A 21,295-nucleotide genomic window follows, 5' to 3' on the forward strand; every position below is an offset into this window, starting at 1 on the left:
AGGAGTTCGATGTCCTCAATGTTGAGTGTAGCGTAGACATCCGGGTCATCAGTGAGTGCCTGTCCAGGTTGCTCTTCAGGAGGTGCTGTCTCGCCCTCTGCAATGTGACATGGGATATGAATTACATCACTGTTTGTCACAATCAATCATGCATTTGAACATTACACCTTGATACAGCATGACATTGTCTGATCATACTTGTTTACAGGAAAGGACCTCTGTTTGACAAATGGGGAATCATCTGAGGAGATTGCAGGTGAGAAGTAGCAGTGGTACATGGTCGTCTCACAGTGCCCTATCTTAAATGGGACATACCAAAATGGCTCTGCCTTAGCACTAGGAAATAGCCTAATGAGTGTGGAGTGTATCTTGACACTATGTGAGACTATTGGGACTGTGATGCATATTTACACTGGCTATCTGGCAGTCCTTGTGTGACCTCATCTCATATGCACAACATTCCACACATCACTGTGACTGACATCACCTCCCCCTTAGTGTGTGGCTCATCTCAGTCCTGCTTTAGGTTCATGCTGTTTGGCATTTGGATGAAATATACCTATCTGGACGCACCAGCCACATCCTTAGTGTGGACTGAGTAATGAAAGGCTCATACATGTCCTGGTGTAATAAAGACTTACTGCAAAACTACCACCCATTCTAAAATCTGTATTCCAATGGGGAGTAGCTATGTGTCCAGCTAGCCACAATGGCCATGCCAGGGTTGCCAGCATTAAGTTATGGCGTACTACATGTCTCCAATGGACCTCAGTGTCCGACAAAAAGGTGCAGTATTCCAATACCTGTTGGCTCCATGCATGTCTGCAGGGATGCCACAGTAATAGTGCAGAACGCCACAGCCAGCATGGATGTGATGCGTATTATGTGTTGTGCAGCCTGGGCACTAAAATGACAGTATCTGTGAGAGCCATCTATGCCGTAAATGTGTGGCATTGCTGGAGTGTTCATGCAGGTGCAAGTCAGCCATGTGCAGGTGCAAGTGCTAGTATGTGCAGGGTGTTGACATATGCAGGTGGGGGAGTAGTATTGTCGGGTGACTCTATGGAAATGAACATCACTCAGAGTCATAGCCCTCCAAGGACCAGTTCTAACTATTGTGCAGATTGCTAAACAAGATTTGGATTCACACTGTAGCAAAACAGACTGAAGCAGCAGAAGCAGCAAGTAACCCAAGTATTAACCAACACTGCGTACCCAAAGGCAGAAAACACGGTCCCACACATCACCCTATGTCCACATGACATTAGAGTGTGGTGAGAACACCCAACGCCATCCATGCACAACATGGCCTGGGATGTCCTCCAGAAGCAAGCACAATGATCTGCCACACCCAACGCAAGCAACCTCCTAACGGCCCATGACACACACCACAAGGCCAAACACAGGCCCTACAGCCAACACTGCCACTGATGGAGAGTAGGCACAGAAGACCACAGATAATGACCAGCCAGGCCAAAGGGAACCAAAAGGGATAACCACCCAACAACAAAGGCACAGCATGAAGGAGGCACACCTCCAGAGTGTGCACAAACGCTAAACTGAGCACCTGCACACATACATCAGTAAGAGGTACACAACACAACAATATTAGAAACAAATACTGTGACAATGTGCAAAGGAATTAAAATACCTGATCCAGGAAGATTCAACTCAAGGTCCATCTGGCCAACAAAGGGCTCACATGCTCAACCCACAAACCGCCAAAGGGCCATCCGGCCACACACAAAGCTTGCAGGGTGGACAGGGCCCGACCCTAGTTGAAGCAAAACACCACGTAATCCTAAACACACCCCGGATACCAATGCGGACACACCCCGTGTTGGACAGCACTCCTGGTAAAATGTCCACATGACTGGCATGGAACCAGAGGGTCCAAGGGCAACCATACCCAGGTACAAAGTCACCCATAGTAGGAGGACAGGCCAATGCAAAGTGGTCCACACACACCACAGCCACCCCACAAGCAGAGCTGACACCCCGAGACTGATGTGAAACAACAAGGGATCTCCGGCAAGCTACAGCAAGCGGGGCCGGACAGGGAACCAAAACCCGCCCCGGCAAAGTGCTCGGCTGTCCCCCCTGGGGAGGGTGGGTGTGCAACAGAGCTCCTTGCCAGGTCCGGTTTCCGTCCAACTTGGTTACAGGGAGGAGCTTGCAGCTATGCTGCACAAACAGCCCTGTAGGTAAAAGGGACCCCAAGGGCCCAAAAGCGGGCACCTACCCTTGCGGCGCACCGGGGGATTGCCCAGGGCCCGCAATGGTCAGTCCAGGCCTGGCAGCAAGGCCCCACTGCCAAACACAATGTAGTGAGTCAGACCCACCCCGACCAAACTCCATGCCTCCCCACATGGGAGGCCCAAGCCAGTCCGACCTGCAGCAGGATCCACAAATCGTGTGCAATTGGTGGCATCGCACACATGTGACATTACACACGACCATGACACAGTGTGACCGGTACATCAACATCCTCAGGAAGTACAAAGGCAGTAAGAGCCCAGGGCAAACGAAGCAACCATGGGATATACATAAGGCATAGGCTGCTATCACACACTAGACCTGTGCCAGCCTGCGCCACCAGAGGCACTAGACATGTACATTCGCACACGGATATCAATGAACGCTTCATGTGACCCCACTACCGCCCTGCATGAAGTATCACGCATGCTGAAAGCAAGTGCAGGGATAGGACGGAGCATTGGTCCAGGAGTGAGTGGCTGGTATCATTCAGAATTACATCAGCCAATGGTATGACGCGTAGCAACGCCAGTACACTACCTCCTGTGCATTTGTGCCACACCCGGTGGCAGCCCTTATTGCCGGTACACCTCTCTTCACGTGGCAAGACCTTGGGGATATGCCACAGCATTGGGCATCCTTTGCACCACATATGCTGCACATGGATTGTGCAACAGCAGCCGCACATAATGTAACGCTAATGCTGACATTCAGGGGTGCAAGGAACTTGTAAATCTGCACCATGATGTATGGTTTGTGGTGTTTGGATCCCTCCTATTGTGTGTTGCCTTCTACGTCTGCATGATGTAATGTCATCTTTCCACGCTATGCATGAGATGTAGAGGCACAACAAAGACTTTGACCAGTAACGTCTATGTAAATGCATTTGGAATTGTCCATTTGGACGTCCTTCCATACTTTGCTACAGAACCATGATGAAACAGCATTGTACCATTGATAGTAGATATTATTCCAGTAGGTAATCTGTGCATGATCACGTTCCCTGACCCCTGTCTCTTGTGTTGACCTAATTTTATGTTAAGATTAACTTGTAATTTGTGTTCACACCTCTCTATCCAAATAATTAGAAGATTTAGTGGGATGAAAAATATACTCATAATTTTTTTTAATTTTTCTGGTATTTATTTCAATTTATATATAGAAATCCATAATGTAAATCATTTATGTATAATTAATATTAATTATGTTGCTTAGCAATGGTTAGCGAGTAAATTTTCGTCGCAAATACAAAAAACGGGTCGCATTTCGATCGATTTTGTATATGACTACCATAGCGACGTTTAATGAGACGATTTTCGTCGCTAACACCTATTATTTTGTCGCTAAGTCGGACTTTTTAGCAGCAAACACAGGAAGTGGTGTATTACTGCTTCCTGTCACATGGGTGTGGTTTCTACTTTCACTTTCTCTTTTCTGCAATTGCTGGTGCATAGGCTGGGTGTAGGAGGTTTATGGTGGTTGGTGTGTTGAAAGTTGGATTTGGAGAGTGTTGCTGCGTGCTCTGTCTTGCCTAAAGTGTGTGTTTGTAGTTTTTGTTGTGTTTTATACAGTGTGTGTGTCTACTGTCCTCTGGTTTGTCTGCAGTGTCTGTTTGTTGTGTTAGTTGTATTGTACACAGTTTGTGTGTCTGGTGTCCTCAGTTTTTAAGAGTTAATTCAGGGGTTAGTTTGTATATATTAATAGAGAGTTTGTTAAGTGGGTTATTATTTATTAGTTTTAATAGGGTTAAGGGGGTCAGGGAGATGCCCGCTGTTGGGTGGTCGGGGAGTATGAGTGAGGAGGCATTGGGGGGGTTTTTGTGGTTGATAAAATGTTATCTTCCAAATATGTTGGAGGCGGGGGGGCGGATCCTGCTGGGGTATGCTGTCGGGGGACGCAATGTGCGCTGGGAGCTTGTGAGGCTCCAAATGGAGCACTACTTCAAGAAAGCACGCTCTGTGCACCAGTGGAAGCACCGCTGGCAGGACATGACTGCGCGGGAGGCCGACCTCCTGGATTACACCGGAGTGCTGCCAGGCTTACAGGGTGGTAAGTCCTACACCCATAGTTTCACTTTAATGTTCAAATGTAATATAAGTGCGTTACGTGTGTGACATGTGTGCATGGGATGTACATGCTGACTCGTTACTGTGATACTGTGACAAGGTCTTGATGACAATGTCATTTCCCTATGGGCCATATGTATCATGGCAAAAATAGTTTTGTAATGCAGACATTAGCTGATTTGCGGCGTCAGCAAACCCTTTATTTGGTAAATGGCATTTATGTGACATTATTTGTGCAAAGTTAGGAAAGGCAAAATTTGCCTTTGCTTAATTTGCTATTACATTTGAGGAATAGCTACTTTAGCAATTCCTTACATGCTATGTATCAGGGCAATTTACATTCAAAATTGCCATTTAGGATTCGCAAATTACCACCTTCGTCTAGTTGGTGGTAAGTAGCGCTATTTTATTAATGTGCTCTGTTTGTCTTTAAATCATCAATAGCTTCCATGTGACGCTCATACATGCTCTTGCAGCATGTCTGTGCGCCTTATGTGCACACATGTCATTTTTCATGGGTACTGCAGGGTGTTCTTGTGACACCCCTGCACCATTTAAAACAATGTCTATTTGCAATTAGCAATTTGGTAATTGCAAACTTCCCCATTTATTCCTATGGGCCTCCTGGCACACAGAAATGAATGGGAAGATTGAGATCTGCAAATTGCTAATCGCTATTTGGGAATGTTGATGGTTCGCAAGCAATAAGCGATTTCCGACATACTTACTATTTTGCAATTTCTATTTAGCGAATCCTAATAAATCGCTATTTACTAATCGCAAAAGGGAATGTTTATACACCTGTCCCTATGTAATTTGCACATGATTTGCTTCAGTTAAGATTGATTTGGACTCCCACTTCCCAGCACATTTTAGCAGATTGACATGCCTCTTGGGGTAATTTGGCAGCGCTGTTGCATTACTTATGTGACTGAGTAGCAACGCAAAAGTTGCGCCATGGTGCAGGGTATGTACAATATCACTATTCTTGGAGAATCTTCACTTTCTACAGCTATGCACCTTTAGGGTGCATTCTGCCGCAGTGGAGGGCATTCATACACAGGAACACCTCTATGAAGTGACAGAGTTACAAGTTTCAGGTTACAGTCATTCACTTTTGTGTTTTACAGCTCAAGAGTGTTTGACATCCCAAAGGATTGTGTGTCAGCCTCTTACTAAATGCATACTTACCATCATACGGAGTACAACGTACACATGATGCCTGTGTGGACATGGTGCTTAGGAATTGCATGACCCAACTGTCATGTGCATGTGTGACAGTGGTTATGTTATGTTTGGCCACCACTGCATTAGCAAGCCCATGTGTGCATGCCAATCATTGTGCACAGAGTCATTAGTACTATGTGTGAATCCCCTACTAAGTGAAGTAGCATTTCTTGTGACTGAAAAGTAGTTCCTCATGTTCATCATGTTTCTGTGACGTGTCTGGATGCCATACTATGACACATATTTAATTTGGTTCACTCACAGATGGCCGGCGACCCATCACGCAGGGTGACATGGACCGTTTCAAGGACCCAAGAGCCACTGGTGAGTAATTGTGAAGTACATTGGCATGTGTGATGTAATGGATGTCATTGAGAAACGCAACACACGGTAGTTTGGCAATGCTGGTGTGTTCCGCATGTCACTGGGCCACAAGGTTCTGAGTATTGTTGTGTCATTATTCAGACAATATGTATGAGAGTGTGGTTAGACGCATATCTATCTAAATTGTGACATTGTCCATGAATGGACGATGCAACTGCTCTGATTGCCTGTGCATGACATCCAGCACAGATTATAGCTAAATAGCCAATGATTCAGGGATCATGCAGGCATTACGCTACAGGAGTTTCACACATGGCTACATATTATCAAGACCAGCACAAAGATGTATACACGCTTCATCTGCAGTACACTGCCTCTGAAGCGGACATTGAGATTTACTTATATGCCCTGGAACACACCCATATCATGCCCGGTTAAGTCAATGTCATGTGTAAGGTATGAATAGATCACATCTCATCCACACAAGGTTTGAAGGTCCTTTTGCAGTGTCATTCAGATGAAACTGTGCCATAGAGGTTCAAGGCAATGTTGCACCACATATTGGGAACAGGCAATTTTACCAACGTTCACAGGAGAGTGTGTGTTGATAGATGGATAATGGGTGAGGGGGCAGTTCATTACACCGCCAAGGGGCAAGATAAATGACCTAGCGTAGCCATGTTGAGAGGGACTGACACAAGACTGGGTCATGAATGTTTTGTCGCATGATCTGAGTGGTCTATTTTGCCCGTTCCAGGTCTTCTCCTTTATGAGGCCTTTAGGTCCTGGGCTAGACTGGGTGTCATGCATGCAACTCAGAATCTTATAGGGGCATATTACCAAGTGATAGCGATAATTATCGCTATTGCTTGGTTAGGGGGGAAAAAATATCGCCGAGCATAGAGGATTTTTACCGCTGAGATACCTTGATATTATCAAGGTTTATCTCAAAAGCGGTAAAATTCCTGCGAAATGCATGAATATCGCAGAAAAATCAGCAATATTCATGCATTATCGTGACAATGCTCTTCTTAGCCATGTTATCCACCTTCCATTGGATAACATGGCTGAGAACTGCTTTTAGCAGGCGTTAGCTTTTGGAGATATTTGCGCTTAGCGTAAATATGTCCTAGAGTTGTTAATGGGAGTTAGAGATGTTAGCAACTGTTTTCAGTCGGTCACATGTTGGCAGGCCCACTTTGCATGCCATTAGCGATGATTATCGCTGACATGCAAAGTGGGCCCCTAAATGCCCGCTATCGCCTACAAGCTGTCGGTAACTGGTGTTAGCGACAGCTTGGTACTAGGGCAATACAATTATCGCTGCATTAGCGGGAAAAAGTCCCGCTAATGCAGCGATAATGCCCTTGGTAATATGCCCCATAGTTCCTTTTCTGCCGCATGATGAGCCTGTGGTGTTTTTTGCCGCATGATGAGCCTGTGGTGTTTTTACTATGTAGGCGTGGAAGGGGTTCTAGGCGACTGGTCGTGAGTCAGTGTGGCTGGCAGATTCTGCAGGGTCTGCTGTTTGCCACTAATTTTTACATGTAGTCATGATATCAGAGTATTGCTGTCATCGGTGTGGCCGATGGCCAGGCCCTGCAGCAAAGGGTTCCTTGCTTCAATAGGATGGCATTTGGAGTTCTTCCATATTTTACACATGAACCCATAGCAGGTGAAATTACCTGGCTGACGGCCTTTGGCCAGGACAGGGCATGTTATTTTGTTTGTCGTAGGTCTAACATCACATGTTTGCAAGGGGGAGAGGAGCACAGTTCCAGCTGCCACCTTTCATGTGACCAAGATACCTCAGGGCTGCCAAACGGAATGCGGTCTGTTTTACTGCAGTTTTGTTAGAATTTGTTGACGCTCTTCTAGTTACGCATGTTAAACATGCTGTTTGTACAACAGAGACATGTGTCAGTGTAGTTCGTCCCACACGTACTCAGTTACTGGTTATTGTCGGCATACAATACACTTAGATGAGCCGTACTATTTCCCGACGTTGGCCAGCAGACTAAAGTATAGATTGGACAGCATTGGACTTAGGATACATCCTTGCCCCATGACCAGGACAGCTATGGGATTTCTGAGGTGCATATTGTGTAGGCCTTTATGGCGTGTTTTGATGCTGTTTCCTGCCGATGTACGCAGCAATATTGAGGTGAACTTCCTTGATATTCTTGACACCTGTTGTTGGTAGGTGTGTCCCGGTCTTATTCCCATGCATGTAGGCTGAGCTTACATAGAGTTTCCATTGACATATTCATATAGCCACACTGGCAAACATATGAGAGAGTGGCTGTCTTGTCAGTGACTACATGACCTGTACACATTTACAGATAGACACACATGTCTGCACATGTGCATCGTAGAGCAGTATCAGCAGTGTGTCACAGGGTCAGATGAGGGTTAGGCTGCCCATGGAGGGGTAGTGATACACTACTAATGTTGTTTGGAATACTTGCACACTCTCAGGATGCACAAAGGTGACATGTTATCACTCTCTCATTTGGCATCTGATTTGCCAGTACATCACACCTGCCATGTACTGTGATGTCACGTTCCAGGGCCTGTATAGTGGAAAGGTCAGTTTGACACGTTACAGGATGTGACATGTGTGTTGCCTCCCATGTGGTATGTGATTTGTGCCATATGATATGATGATAGGCAAATGAACCAGTGTAATTGGTTTGGGATTGACATTTCCCATTTTTTTCATACAACATGAATGCAGAGGAGACCCATGCATTCAATGTGGCCAAGGAACGGTGGCTTCACATCTGCAGGGTCAAGAAGGGGTTCAGGTCCATGGCACAGAGATACGCTGCTGCTCGGCGGGATGGGACCTGGCATGCGATGCCAGAGGCTGTGGGACACAGTGAATCATCTACCAAATCCAAGGCTGGTGGCAAGGCTGGCGGTGGAAAAAAATCTGACACAGTGGTCTCACCCGTTCCGGTACCAAGCACATCAGCCGTTCCAGGTACCAGCAGCCAGGGGCCAACTCAAGCTGCACCCAGCCAGGGAGCTGGCCAGTACACACCAGGGCAGGATCCGGGGGCACCCACCACAACGCCGGCAAGGGCTGACAAGCAACAAGAAATTCTGACAGAGCTGGCCAGGAAGAACAGCTTGCTCCTGGATGTGCGCAATGAACTGGTAGCGCTGAACCGGCGGGTGAATGACATTGCCGTAAAACTTGGGGTACCGTAGTCCTGGACTTCTTCTGGCCCACACCCCTCTTCTGCCTTCCCTCCTTGTTCTCAGTTTTGTGTTTGTATATAGTTGTATAATAGGATTTAGATGTAGAATAGTTTTAGATTAGGTATAGTTAGTTTGGTGTAGTGTGATATTGTTAGGTTAAGATAGTGTTGGGGTAAGTTTATTTTCTCTTTGGGTGGGGGGTTTATGTCCTTTTGTAGTTTGTGTAGTAGGGTTTAGTTAGCATAACATGTGTAGTTTAGTTTATTATGTGTGTAGGGATTTTAGATATAGTGTTAGTTTTAGTGTTTAGTGTAGTTTTAGATAGGTTATTTTTATACAATAAATACTTTTGCATTGGTTAATACTTGCATTGGTGTCAGTTAGGTTGCAGAGTGTGGGTCTTCACACCTTCTATGCTTCTGAGGTCATCAGTGGTGTGATCCCTGTATGTGTGACTTTGGATGCAACCTGTTACTGGGATGCATGTATAGTGTTCACTACACTTTAGGTGTGGTATCTGTTGACTTGCATGGTTGACAGCTAACATGGGATTTATTGTGTATGTGCAAAATCTGGGGGCATATTACCAAGGGAATTGTCGCCACATTAGGTGTACTTTTTCCCGCTCATGCAGCAATAATTTTGTCACCCTATTACCAAGCTGTCGCTAACACCAGTTAGCAACAGCTTGTAGGCGATAGCAGGCATTTAGGGGCCCACTTTGCATGTGTGCAATAATTTCGCTAATGACATGCAAAGTGGGTGTGCCAACATGTTAGCGACTGTAAACAGTTGCTAGCATCTCTGACTCATATTATTTTAGTTTGGAAATATTTGCGCTAAGGCCAAATATCTCCAACAGCTTACGCCTGCTAAAAGCTGTTCTTTCCGATGTAATCCAATGGAAGGTGGATAACATGGCTATGAGCATTGTCACAATAATGCATGTATGTCGCAGGTTTCTCAGCCATATTCATGCATTTAGCTGGACTTTTTACGGCTTCTGAGATGAACCTTGATAGTATCACGGTATCTCATCGGTAATCACTCCTTGGTGCTCAGCGATTATTATCGCTATTGCTTGGTACTCTGCCCCCAGCTATTTGGCGTTCTGCTATATTGCACTGACTGGCATGACAGTCCACAGTTTTGCTACGCTGCTGGCGTACTTGTGCATTTGGTAGCAATATGACCAAATTTGAGCCCACATGTGCCTGTCACTTTGCCAGCACACCATGACGCAACAAGGTCCCTTGAGTGTACTGGTCGTTATAGTGTGTACGCCAAGAAGATGTTTCATACTGCTAGTGTGTGGTGGAGGTTGCCAAACAGGTAGACGTTCTATGTGACTTCACATGCATCTTGTTTATGAGGGGTCAGAGACCAAGCAGTGCAGCAGGTGTGGTGAATGCAGGCACCTTGTCACAGGAGCTTCACAGGGATGGGGCTTGTGCACCCACCCACCCACCCACACTTCCACCCATGCCGCTGGTCACACATTGGACACCACCTTCTACACAGGCACCTACGTTACTTTCGTACACAACACCTGTTTCCACAGGACTGTACCGTGCTGCATCCATTCCCCCATTCACTGTACAGTCCACAGACCACCGCACACAACAGGTAACTCACCACTGCTGGAGGAGAGTGACTGTAGACCAGCTAATCACCACCCTTACCCACAGGCAACACAACAACACCACCAACTCCAACGCTGCAAGCCCCCACCTCAGGCAGTGTAGGTACAACTGTGACAACACACTTTTGCCACTCAAGGTACCCTGTTGTACCCACACCAGCAGGCCAGCTGCCATGTTCACCAATGTGCTGGTGTGTATCCTGTGTTGGATGGCAGAAACATGAGTGGTTATTGGTCACCATATACACTCCACACAACCACGCACACCACAGGGATGCCATACACATACATCTCCACCGCTTGTGATTGGACAAGGGTTGCTCCTTGTAAACCTAAATGAATGACAACACACACGGGAGCAAGGGTCTCTTCTGCATCATCAGGGAACTCTCAGGCTCCAGCTCCAACACCAACAACATGACTCCCTGAGTGGAACTGTGCAACTCACTAGCCATCTTCTTCTACTGCTAGCTCGCTGATGTCCATGACAGCTTCAACACGACACCCACCCAACCTATGCCAGGGCCCACCTCCCCTGTGTACACCAGCAGCGCATGCCACCTGACCTCCCGGTCCAATGTCAACGGCTAGAAGATACACATGGTTATGTACTCCATCCACTCACGCTCCCTGTCACACCTATTCCCACACCACAGGGCAGATTTATGAGGCCGTTGCGCCTCTTTGCACCGAAATTGCGTCACTTTATTTGATGCAACTGCGACGCAAACAATGCACCCTATTTACAACGTGACGCATCTAGGAGATGCGTCACGTTGTATGGCACTGCGCCATAAGGAGCCGTTCCTGCGCAGGGGGGCCGTTCCTGCGCAGGAACGCGTCCTGTAAGTGGCTGAGTGAAATCTATGAGATTTAACTCAGTCACTTTCAGGGCAATGCTGCGTCAGAACCCTGCGCCTGCTTGAAGCAGGCGTGGGTCTTGATGCAGCATTGTGCAGATGGTGTACCCCCGAGCCTTGCTGGAGCTGCGTTGCGCTTGCAGCGCAACTCCAGCAATGCGCCACATTTCCGGCACTGATGCGTCACGCATCAGTGCTGTTTTTGCACCATGGTGCGCCACATTATAAATGCGGCGCACCATGGGTGGCGGAGCTGTGGCGCACTGTGGCGCACGTTAACTGGCGCATCCCTGGGGATGCGCCAGTTGACATAAATCTGCCCCCACATATGTTACATGGCAGATGCTGCTATCTGAGCTGACTACATTACAGCAATATTTCCATGGAGCTTGCTACACAACTTATTCTGCACCCTCCTCAACTTGCCAGAGCCAGGCCACATGGACCTGAGGTGCTTCCAGCCTTTCTCCCTGCCCCTGTTTCCAGGGCCGATCACTGGGAATTGTTCTACATGCAACTGGCCCACCACCTGGTAGACAACAACATCCACTACCCATCCCAGGACTGCATCATTGGAGTCCACACCACACTGCCAGTAATCATGTCTACCACTGACGACATTATGTGCCAAATGTGCAACTGCTCGACATCTGCCCTCATCCTCCTGGTGATGTGTCCCTATGCCTGCATGACCCTGGCTCTCCAGGACTTGTTGTACGTTACATGGGGGTATGCACTGTGTACACGTGCATGGTACATGCATGCGACTGTGCCCATCCACCCACTTCCACCTGTTCCTATTTGACACTCACCCTGGTGTTGTTGTGTGTCTTCCAGTACAGCAGTATCCTGGCCTCTGGCTCTGATGACACTCTCCTCACTGATGACGTTCGCTACAATCTCCTCCACCTCATCCAGCTCCTCCTGTGGAGCTGGTCCACCGCCTCCCATCAGACTTGCTGCCCTTAGGTTTGCTCCCAGTTTCTTTTTTGTTTTGCTTTTTGTGTCGTGCCACCGCTTCTTACACTCATCCACTGTCCTCCTGTGCTCCCCCACGCCATTGACCTTGGTCATTATTTCCTGCCATATGTCCCTTTTCCTCACCATGGTGACTGTGGAACTCACGAAGAGTTCCTGCTGGTGTCGCGTCACTTCCTCAACCAGTACCTGGTTCTCATCTGGAGTGAACTTAGGGTTCCTCTTCCTCTTGCCCCTTCCCTGGCTCTCTGCCTGGCCTTCCTGGGTGTTGGTAGTGCCCTCTGCACTGGTCCCTGGCTGCTCACCATCATTTTGTACATTTTACATGTTTGGCAACGATTTTCACTTTAGCGAGCATTTTTTCGTCCCGCTAACGCGTTATATGGTAGCCTTGGGCCTATTGGTTTAGCGATAATCATCGCTGATAGGCCCAACACGATTTTTTTCACGTTAGCGTGCGGCGGCTTAGCGTGGGCACGCTAGTTTTACCGCACGTGTTTATCGCATTTTCGGGGAAATATCGCCGCCATGCTGGGTGTTGATAATACCTTGCTACGGCGGCGATATTTCCAGGCGATGCATCGCGATAAAATTTGTCGCGATAAATATCGTTAGCGATATTTTTCGCCTATTGTTGATAATATCCTCCATGGTTTTTCAGGAAGATTTGTATATTTTTCTGTATATACTGGCAAACAGGACTACTGGTGTCTTTTCTTAAGGACACGTGTTACTTTTGATACAAAATCAGGACAATGGCACTGCCAATGTAAGGGCAACCACAAATCATGGATTTGCACTCACTGATATCTTCCAATGTGGTGGCTATTTCAAGAACGTCCAGAATTGCTAGAAAATGAACTTTTAGAACAGGAAGAAAAGAACATATTAAAAGAGGGCAGTTTTGATATCTCCAGTGACTGAGAGTTCGAAAGGTCTCCAGCAGCACTCGTGGAAGTGACTGAGTACCCACCAGACAAAAAGCATGTCAGGAAAATGGTGGAGTACATACATGCTAATAATAACGTATTCCAGAAGACATTCCTGAAAATTGACTATGGAAGACCCAAGAATTCCACAAAATTTATTTCCAATTGAAAAACATTGTCCTTACTGCCCTGGCCCCACACCACCATTACTGGGTGAACCTAAATTAATCACAAAAAATGCAACAGTAAACGACTTGTATAAGATTCATAAAGGTGAGTCTAAAATAACTGTGTTTGAATTACTGTCACCTTAACTACCACTTCATGTTTTTTCACTAAATTGCAATATTTCTTCCATAGAAAGTCATGATTAGATTACTATTTGAAGTCTGTGAATTTGGCAGCATTTATGAGGCACTCAGCTTTCTAAGAATCACATACAATAATGCCTATTGTGCATTCATGAATATTATGCCCTTATGTATATTTTTGGCTACCTTAATGTTTTCTCCTAGACCAATATATGATTTCAAACAGTAATAATTCTTCCACTAAAGGTTCATTGAGAAATGTTAGTGTATTCTAACCAAGTTCTCTCTCTCTGTTTTTATATTGTCAAGGACAGACAACTAGATTGTCAGTCATGAAATTTATTTGCAGATAAATGCTGGCAGACAAGTGAGTATTGGTACATTCTGTAGCCACAGGCGGAACATCGCCCCAGGCTGCAGAAAGTGAGACTGGCGAGACTTCCATGGAGGTAGTCCCAAATGAGGAGGAAGTCATCTCACCTGCAGACACCACACCACCATCTCCACCACCACCAGGATCAAGGAGATATACAGTGGCTAGCCTCCAGGAGATAGATGCCACAGAGGATGACAGCCAGGAAGTACAACAGAGCACGCCGGGCGATGACACACAGGCATCTGTGACACAGTCCCCCGTGGAGGAAACCAACACAGGTGCCTGTAGACGGCGACAAAGGGCACAGAGTCCTGACGCTGAGGAATCCAGTGTCTGCTCTGGTCTGGAGGGGCAGATGCTCAAAGTGCAGGGCCTGCAGGGAAAGAACATGAGGGCCATTCAACGTCAGATGGTGGCAAACAACAGAAATGTCAACAACATGAAGGAGGTCATATACTGCCTCAACAATACTGTGGCAGAGAGCATGAAGGAAATGTCGGAAGCAGTGAGGCTTTTATGCGGAAGAATTGATAGTAACCATGCTGCAAGGCGCAAAGACAGGCAGAAAATTGCAGGGTACACCAAGTCTGTCAACAGGCTGTGCAATGCATCCCATGTGCCCAGTCGCCGATCAGTGCCCATGCAACTGGAAATGGTAAAGTGAAGCCGTGAAGTCACTCAGGGCCTGGTGACAGTCACCAATGCCTCAGAGGTGCTTCAGACAAACCAAATTGCTGCCAACGGAACAGGGGATGGGGATGAGAGAGAGAAGGCAAGCAGTCGCAGCACCATAACCCCCCCTTGCCAGAGAACAGGAGGCTCAGTGTGAGGCATGGTACTACCACAGGACACAGCACTGGTGAGGACAGTGGGCCTGCTGAATGCCGCAGTGGTGCGCGTGGGCGCAGGAGATAAGCACTGCCCTCAAATTCCATTGTGTGGTGGGTGACGTAACCCATTGAACACAATGATTGGACTAATGATTTTGCATGGGGGAATGACTATGCCATGTTGTGCTTGGTCAGGCACTGTGAGGCCATGATTGGTGTTACGGTGTGCTGTACAATTGCCTGTTGCAAGGTCAATTAAACACCCTGACACAAATGCCTTCACTGGCTTTGTCTCATTACTTAGTCAGAAATAGTTTTGGGTGATTTTGGACCGTATCTGTCTCCCATCTGCTGCAGCTGCTCCGCCTGCAGCGCTGTGCTGTGGCTGTGTTCCTTCCTCATTCTCATCCTCCTCTTCAGATTCACTGATTTCAACGGGTGTCCCCCTCTTAGTGGCAAGGTTATGCAGCATGGCACATGCAGTGATGATTTTGCAGCAGACCAGGGGCCGGTACTGCCGACTGCCTCCAATTTTGTGGAGGCTGGGGAACCAGCTTTTGAGGAGTCCAAATGTTCGCTCAACAACATTGCGCGTCGATCTATGTGCAAAGTTATATCGCCTTTCACTTGGGGTGGATGGGTACAGGAACAGAGTCAGGCTGAAAGAACGCACCACATAGGCGCTGTCACCTGAGTGTGAGAAGAAAGTAAGTTATTCAAAGTCAACAATGGTAGCAACAGGTGTATACTTCAGGGAGTGTCACATGTATTTACCTAGCAGGTAGCCTTCTCCAAATTCACCCGCAACGAGACGGGTATAAATCCCACTGTTCCTGAATATGTATGACTCATGTGTGCTCCCTGGGAATTTTGCAACTATATTGGTGATGATGGAAGACGCATCACATATGACCTGTACATTTATAGAATGTGTGGATTTGCGATTGCGGTAGATGTACTCAGTTGCAGCAGGGGGGCAGATTGGTATATGTGTCCCGTCAATGCAACCTATGACGTGGGGGAACCAAGCCTTGTAGTAAAAGTCCATCATGGTCCTCTTCAGTTCTGCCTGTGTGCTGGGGAATTGGATGTAGTGTGGCATCCTTTGCAACATGGCGTCCAGGAATTTATGGAGAAAACACGACACGAAACTCTGTGAGACTCCACCTGCCACAGCTATTACTCCTTGTTAACTGCCAGATGCCAGTAGGTGCAGGCAACAGAGTACCTGTACATGAGTAGGTATTGCGTGAGCCCTTGGTGTCTGATGCTCCAAGAGTGGGTGCTGGTCCCGTATCAGGTCTAGGATGGTTTGGGGGTGTAGCCTGTACCTCTCATGGATTTCAGCTTCAGTCATTTGGAACAGTGTAACTTGCAGTCTGTACACGCGCTCTTCCCCTCTCCAGATTCTCAGTCCTGCTGCTAGCAAACGTAGCCGCCTTGCAATTACGTAGAGGGCCACCATTGTGTTCACACTGTTGCATTTTGGGGCTGTTTAAATGCAGTGCACTGGAGTACCACCTGCTTTGAGTCAGTGGTAATTAGAGACTCCTAAATACCAAAAATTCAGTATTACCGATTTTTGGTACATCGGATTTTGCGAATATTTAAGGACTTCTTATTTACTGATTTAGTATTTAGGGGTTTAGGTGTCTGCTAATCGCAAATTAAGGAATCAGTAACTGGTTTCCATCATTTTTACCGATTCCTTATGTGCGATGGCGTTCGGTGTTACCTAAATTGCACATGGCTCAATACCGGTCGGTAATGCAGAAATTCAACCAATTTTGGCGTTACCGACCAGTATTTAGCCACCTACATCAGGCCCTAAATGGTCTAGTGGTATTTAAATGTATATTGCATATGTTCAGCAGCATATTAAAGTTGACGGCCATGCCAATAAATGTTTGGCTTTCAAATAACATTATTATTCTGTTTATTTCAGTGAAGTATATAAAGAAATTAGATCAACCACTTCAATTATTACCCTCTGCTGGTATGAGAAATTGAGATATTTCAAAATCAATAAAGTGTAGTATTTGCACTTCCACTACGGCGACATCAACAAAATATTCACAGCATTTTTTCAATTCCAGTGTACTGTGTGTTTTGCAAAAATTGAATATATTTTATGCCCCGTTGTACAAATGGACAAAGTACACCAATTCATGTTCAAAAAACTATTTCTAAACAACAATACAATTGTGAAATTGCTCGCTATAGGGAATTTATGGCAATGGCTAGCCGCAGTTGGCATCCAGCACTCAAATGCAAACACCTAGAAATGGCCAAATGTGCTAAACCATTCCAATTTCCAAATGAACTTCAAGAGTCATCACTAAATCAAATGCTACAGAAAAATTTGATTTCTTTTACACAAGAAATCGAATGCAAAGAAATAATTGAATCTGCTGCAAAAACAGGTGTTCGTGCAGTATATCCAGTGTTTCTTTAAGAACATGGGGGCATATTATCAAGGGCTCTATCGCCGTTTTAGCGGGGAAAATCCCCGCTAAAGCGGCGATAAGAATAACACACTATTACCAAGCTGCCGCTAACTACTGTTAGCGACAGTTCCCATGCGTTAGCAACGGAAAAAAATATCGCTATACGCGGAAGCGATAAATATCGCTAATGGTATGCGAGGTAGGCGTACCCTCGCTAAATTCCACCAAAAAAGTCGCTAACACGCTAGCGCACTATTATCAACTATCGCCTAGACATGCTTAGCGACAAAAAAAATCACGCTAAAGCCCCTTAGCTGGAGATAAATAAGAACTGCTAAAAGCAGTACTAAAAATGCAAAACTGGAGATAAAAAGACCATAGAAAAGGAGAACTAGCCCAGCCCAGCCCCACCACAAAGCTGAGGACCTGCAGACGGCATGGAGGTAGTAATCATACAGCTCGGAGTCCCACAGTGGCCACAGCCCCCACCGCCACCACCGCCACCACCCCCACCACCTCCACCCCTACCGCCTCCCGGACCTACAGCAAGGCAGCGCCAAAGACGACAGCGGACAATGCGCAACCGACTTGTCCTTGGAGACCTACAACCACAGGAAATCATAGCCCACTACAGGCTCAAACGGACATCCATTGACTACATACTGAACCACATAGCCCACAGGCTCACACCACCAACCCAGCGGATAACCAATATCCCCCCACAAACAAAGCTACTGGCTGTGCTGCATTTCCTGGCCTCCGGGACTTTTCAACCCACAACATCCAGAGTGGGTGGTGTCTCACAGGCAGCCTTTTCAAGATTCCTCCCAAATGTGTTGGATGGCATAATCAGCCTGATACCCCAGGAACTACACTTCCCCAATACTGTGCGTGAACAGCTCCTGGTCAAGCAGGGTTTCTACGCCATAGCTGGAATCCCACAAGTACTGGGTGCAATAGACTGCACACATATCCGATTTGTGCCACCAGCGGACAGGGCACACATATATAGAAACAGAAAGCACACGCACTCAATGAATGTGCAGGCAATAGAGGACCACCGTGGAATGTTCACAAATGTCATAGCAAAGTTCCCAGGGAGTGTGCATGATTCGTATATTTTCCAGCAGTCAGTCATCAACCAGCGCTTCCAGGATGGAAGATATGGGAATGCAGTCCTAGTTGGTAAGTAGTAATCCAACATATCACTTGCATCTACAGCACATACATGCAAAACAGAAATCTATCCACATCAATGTCACTGTATCACATACAAGGGGGCACATGTGCAATAACTGGTGCATTCCTGCTAAGCAGCAAGGATATGCAAGACATAGTGTGCCACAGCTCCACCATCATGGATGGGTGCCATTTACAATGCGGTGCACCATGGTGCCTAAAACGGCACAGATGCGTGATGCATCTGTGTCGAAAAAGTGACGCATAGCTGGAACAGCGTTACAAGTGCAACGCAGATCCAGCAATGCTCTGGGGGCCCTATCTAGTTAATGCTGAGTCAATCCTCATGCCTGCTTCAGGCAGGTGTAGGCGTGTGATGCAGCATGGGCCTAAAAGTGACTGAGTGAAAAGTTGAACATTTAACTCTGCTACTTTTAGGAGGTGTCCCAGTGGCGGAAGGCCCCCCCTGCACAGGAACGCCTACATGTGGTGCAGCCCATTACAACGTGCCGCATCTCCCAGATGCATCACGTTGAAAGTACCCCTGGCCCCAGCTTTGTCAGGTGGAAGGCAGCAAAACTCAAATGGGCGGGGAGTGAGAGTTGCAACAGAATGCAGCTGGCACATAGCTCCCAATAAGAAAAAGTGCCTGAAGCTACACGTGCATGGGAGGCCCTGGTGGGGGGACTCAGGATAATAGACAGGGAGGAGGATAGCAGGTCTGAGTCCTCAGTGGGGGTGGGACATGCATGAGTAGCTCCATTTGGATAGAGAGGGACTAGCACAGTGAGAGGCACCCGCAACATAGGAGGAAATAGAGAACTACACTATAGAGCGTACGCTGACTCATTGGTACATGACACACATCAGTAGTGATTTAGCAACACATAGATGTCACACTACTGCACCAGCGGCCGGGCTTGGGGGATGGGAGTTGATGGTCAATGTGCATGCCCAACGATGGGGCGTTGTGTAAGAATCATGTACCATTATACATGCTTGATTGTGGTTCATTGATGGGCTGGGCATGATAGCATCCAAACTGAGGGTGGTAAATATGTTTTTAATACTGATTGCATACTTGTCCAGTCTTAACTTGTAAAGTTGATTGGCTGAATTCATTTAGGCCCCTTTGTCGTGTGTAGTATGTATTTAAGAAATTAAAAAAGTCTCATTACAAAAACATTTCCAACTTAAGATATGTGATATTGCTACATTCATCATGTCCGCTGAGCACTCATGTCATTTAGTCTTGAGGCCAGGACTGGTAGGAGCACACAGTACAGGTAGTAGATGGTGTTCCACATGCTGGAGTTGATGTCCTTGTTGAACCTAACAAGGCCCCAATGGTCCATGCATGTAACAGGTAGCTCACTGGTGATGTGTCTCAGACCATGACCATGAGAAGCATGCGTTGTGTTCTGCAGCAGGATTGCTGAATGCTGGCGTACAGTAGGTCAAGTGTGTGTAGTGTGTACTCATGCCACCTATATAGCAAAGGTACATTACAGTGCAGTAGGTGGATCACTGTCTGTGGAAGATGGGAAAAGAGCCACACATGCAACTCCTCTGCACAATAAAATGATGTTGGATGGAGTCACAGCAGTGAGCCTGATTCACATGCTAACATGCACTACAGCCTTCTGCTTAAACACATGGTCACCTTGAAATACAACATGACATCCATCCCAACACACTAATCCATGCTCATCAACAACACATCCAGCACAACCAATGACTAATTCCGCTTTCCCTTGTATGTCACAGGGGACCAAGGATATGCACTGGGACCATGGATGATGACACCAGTACGTCACCCCACCACCACTGCCCAGAGACAGTACAATGCGGCACAGATACGCACAAGGTCCATTGTAGAGCGGACATTTGGTGTCTTGAAGTCCAGGTTCGGGTGCTTGGATATCACAGGTGGCAGCCTGCTGTACAGTCCCGAATTGGTGAACAAAATTATCTTGGCATGTTGTGTGTTGCACAACATATGTGTCCGTACCAAAGCACCATGGATACAAGTGCCCGAACCACCTGATGAAGATGAGGACGAAGATGAGGCTGGTGCTGTACACCCCACACCAAATGCTGCTGGACTTGCACGGAGGAACCGCATCATCAACAATTATTTTGCTTGAGTCAGTCACGTGTTGTCTTTGAAATAAAATTGTCACAAAAATAACGTCTTAATGTGTTACTGTCTGCCATGGGCACTGTACCCATCAAACAGTTACATGTCCCAATGAGTGGTCAGATGAGGCCATTATCAATGGAGGGTGGGAATGTGTACGCAGTACAGTTATGCCCTGCACCATGTCAAATGTATGAAACTCTACTTGGCAAGGTACTATGTAGGCTACACCATGTCAAATGGTTGTGTCACATGGTGCAAATACTAGCTGAGTAGGGTGCTGATTGTGATGAGGATGACATTCCTATACTGACTCAATTTCCACAATCCATGTATCATGGATTGGCCATGTTGTGTGAATCACACTAATCAGGAGAGTGTGAAATGGTGTGCATGATGCCAATAGTCATAGCAACATCCCAATACACATTGGTGCCAATAATCCAGACACATCTCCAGACCATGTCAGTCGTAGCAGCAGTAAACTGACCCTTAAGATGTGTACAATGTTCCTGATTACCAG

Source organism: Lissotriton vulgaris, chromosome 4_1 (genome assembly GCF_964263255.1).
Source record: "Lissotriton vulgaris chromosome 4_1, aLisVul1.2, whole genome shotgun sequence".
Lineage (NCBI taxonomy): Eukaryota > Metazoa > Chordata > Amphibia > Caudata > Salamandridae > Lissotriton > Lissotriton vulgaris.